At 46.3% G+C, this 3,991-nt stretch overlaps 1 pseudogene across 1 annotated transcript; it reads right to left on the bottom strand.

The window, feature by feature from the left end:
- Positions 1 to 1,538: 1,538 nt before the first annotated feature.
- On the bottom strand, positions 1,539 to 2,813 carry LOC310788830 (dynein regulatory complex subunit 4 pseudogene; annotated as a pseudogene). The gene has a single exon. The product of its transcript is annotated as a dynein regulatory complex subunit 4 pseudogene (transcript).
- Positions 2,814 to 3,991: the final 1,178 nt, after the last annotated feature.

Genomic DNA, 3,991 nt, shown 5'->3' with positions numbered 1-3,991 from the left:
GTCCACCCTCAGTCCCCACGATCTGCTGGTCAGTCCACCCTCAGTCCCCACGATCTGCTGGTCAGCCCACCCTCAGTTCCCGTGATCTGAGGCACACTTCCGCTTTAAAACTTGTCCACCACTACCTTTGATAATTAAAGCAGAATCTAATTGAGCTCACTGGTGTGGAAGATATCGCCTCTTCACACACACACACACACACACACACACACACACACACACACACACACACACACACACACACACACACACACACACACACACACACACACACACACACACACACACACACACACACACACACTTCTAGGAGACATGGGGGCCTATACTGTTTCAGCTCATCCAACTGTGAGATTCTCCTTTCCCCTCTCCAGTCCTGCCATCATCTCACTAATGGTGTTTCTATCTCGTCTCCATAGGAGGTAAATGGAGCTTTTAAGCAGGGCGGAGGGAAGGAGGGAAGGAAGGGGGACCAGAGAAAAGATTAATTGACTTTCTGCAGCGCGTCACTTATCCTCCACTGGCACCTTTGACTTGTGAGTGTATTTGTGTTTAGATGACGTGATTATATCACCATTATGGCAGCAAATTGTGGTTTGTTCAAAACTGTGCACATTATTTAGGGGATGTCAAAGTGTCTGCCATCAAGCGCCTCGTCCACAATGGCTATTATGTGTGTTTATGCGATTAGAACATTTAGTGACGACCCTGCTAAAAACTGTTTCCATGATTCTAAATCATTTTACTGCCTTGAGCTTTATCGTTATTGGGATTATGATAAAGGAAATTGTCTTTGTAAATGTAGGACACGGTTCCATTTTATACAAGAGAAACACAAACATCACGACTAGACAATATGTTTACGTCTTAATTTGTTTTCTTTATATCTTGATTTATGTATAATATATGTCTTTTGTTCTCTTTGAAACACTTCATGGCCATGCCTCTTTGCCAAAAACAATGGCTAAATAAATCTATTTGAACATGGACACTGGGGAAACACCAGGACAGACCAAGCGAGAGGAGCTCAGTGGACGGAATTACTGTTATAGTGGGAATCTTACCACAGTAATTGGCAGCGTGTATTTCTGTCTGTCCGTTTGTCTGGGGTTGCGAGGCCCCGCAGTTGCTCCACAACAAGGGCTTGAAGCCAAGCTCCTCCACGGGAGCACCAAAAGCCCTTTAGCTTTGCCTTGAAGGTCTACAGCAACTCATTATGGGCCTTGCAAACTGCAAACTGGACCTTGATGGAATTGTTTTGTAGTCCAACTACAATAGTGTATGTATATTAATATGACTGTTCCTCTGTACAGGCATCCATACAGACAGACCTTTATAGACTCCTCGGGTCCTAGTGGCCACGCCACATACAGCTGTGAGCCTGTGACAGCCACTCGCCGGGTCCACTGAGGTCCTAATGGACCTGACATTTCAGATGTCAGAGATCCGAGGCTTCTTTTAAATGGACCTCAGACATCATAGGAGAATAAATTCAGAGGGGTATCTAAGGAGGCCTCCTTACAAACACAAGTTGCTTCTCATTTGGAGGCAGAGACGAGACCAGCAGGGCCCGGTCCCAGAGTCTGGTCAGCACTCTCCAAAGGCTTGAAACCGAGCTCCTCCACTGGGACACCAAAAGCCCTTAGCTTCGTCTCATAGGTCTGCAGCAGGTCACTATGGGCCTTGCAAACTTGAGCTATCTCATACTTGAAGTCCTTGATGGCAATATTTTTGTTGTCCAACGCAAGTACAGCTTGGTCTATATTAGAGGGAGACAGCACGGTGTAGAGCTGAGCCTCCTTCTTCTCCAGAGTGTCTGTCAGAGCGTCCAGCTTCCTTTCCAGCAGCACGTTCTTGAATCCAGCTTTCTGCTGCACCTCCTGAATGGCCTGAATGAACTTCTTGTATAGCTCATCTCTTTCCAGCTGAACCTTGCTGAACATGTGCTCCAGCACTTCAAGCTCCCACCTCAGATTATTCACCTCATGTCCTTCAACCTGCAAACGTGCTTTGATGCTCGCCAACAAGGCCTTGTCCTTCTCATAGCAGAGAAGTTGTTTCTGAAGCTCAGCCGCCTCCTCCTTGGCTTTCCGCAGTGGTTCGATCAGATGTTTGTTCTGATTCTCCAATTCTGCCATGTCTTTCTCCAGCTGCTTCAGTTTTCCCTTCAGGTCTGCATTTTTGGTGATGTGGTCGTTCATTCGATCTTCAATCTCACTGATTTCAGTTTTCCTCCTCTTATCGTGCTCTTGCCGAAACAGATGCATCTTCTCCTTATACTTGGCCTTGATTTCTCTGACTTGCATCTCGAAAGAGTTTCTTGTTTCAATTAGCTCTTTGTCATGTCTCAATTTGAACTCTTTGATGAGGTTTACAGTGGAGAGCTCCTGCACCTTGCAGTCCACTTTTAGAGCATGCTCTCCTGCACGCTCGTTCTGCATCAGCTTAGTGGAGATGACAGCTCCTGCTTTCAGCTCAGAGATGGTGTTCTGCTGTTCACACAGGAGGTGCATCATCTTCTGCTTGTACACCTTGATCTCTACTTGGTGGTGCTCCTCAGCCTCCTCCATCACCCGGTCTCTGTTCCTCAGCTCAGCCTTCGTCTCCTCCAGGTGTCTTTTGGAGATCTCCCAGAGTGTGTGGATCTTGTCCCTCTCCAGCTGGAAGACATTTCTCTCTTCCCTCTCCCTGTCCAACTCCTCTCGAAGGCGAACAATGTGCTGCTCCAACTGCTCCTTGGACTCTGCGGAAAGGCCATCTACTACTGCAGGTGCATTTCGTTTGGCAGACTTAACTTTGCCTTTGGGTGGCATCGTCAAATATTGCGCAAACCGAGATAGTGCTACTAGTTAAATGTTTTAATAGCTCCTAGACCAGTGACATGATCAGTCGACATCAGTTCACTGGACATTATCAGTGTCTATCATAAAATCACTGATGATGTCACATCGTGACTAAAGAGTGACATTGTCAGTGATTTATGACATCACTGACATTCTGACATAAGCAGTGATGTCATAAATCCTTCCCTGCTGAGGCCGAGTGCTCGAGTGACATGACTGGTACGGGTGATGGCCGTCGATCAGCGTGCTGGCACGAGGGCCGAGAGCTCCGGGAACATGGAGGAGGCAGCAATGTGCCGCAAGGCATCCATCCAGTCTGCCGGAAAGCCATAAGAAGAAGAAGGCTATAGAGACACTGCGGAGCGCGTCATCATTCAGAAGCCACGCCCAAAACGGGGGAAAACACAAACTCCCGTCCAATCCTGGCGTTCTCCTATGTCGCGTGCATGGTCGGGTGTTGCACAAAGATCATATATACGGAAGATGAACCCTCCAACTTACTTCCTTGACAGCTAGATCCACATTTTTCTTCTCACCAATTCTCAATGGCTTCCTTGTTTTCCTCGGGAGTACAAAAAAACTTTAACTGGCGATTTTTTACATTTGTTGTATGCGCAGCCCACCACACAACAGCTTTAAGCTATGTTTAATTCAAGGAAACTGATGCTGGTGTGTGGAAATGAACGGAGCTTTCCCCCGTGATGGGCGTGACTATTTCATGCAGTGTCTCTATAATAAGTAGGACCGATGCAACTCATATCTCAAGATCACCAATTCTATGCATATGCAGGGGCGGCCGTAGTAGGTAAATGCAGTTTACACACCTCTTTCAAATGAGGCACCCTTTACTCACCTATTTTCACATCATCGCCTTGAATAGTATACCCACCTCTGTGGATGTGATATCATCAGTGAGTGATGTCATCAGTGCTAATGTCATCAGTGATGTCACTCGAGCAGCAATTTTGATGTCATCATCGAGCAATGTCAATAGTGACAACATCCGTGATGTCATAAATCACTGAAGATGTCATAATGTCAACAGTGACATGATGAGTGATGTCAACTGTCAGTAACTGTATTCAGAAGAATACCACGGATTACAACTGTAATAATAACTGTAATGGAATACAGTTACTCATATGTTG

This window comes from Poromitra crassiceps (genome assembly GCF_964638095.1).
Source record: "Poromitra crassiceps genome assembly, chromosome: 14".
Classification (NCBI taxonomy): domain Eukaryota; kingdom Metazoa; phylum Chordata; class Actinopteri; order Beryciformes; family Melamphaidae; genus Poromitra; species Poromitra crassiceps.
The sequence above is the reverse complement of the archived record's forward strand: the minus strand, read 5'-3'. Positions and strand labels throughout refer to the sequence as shown.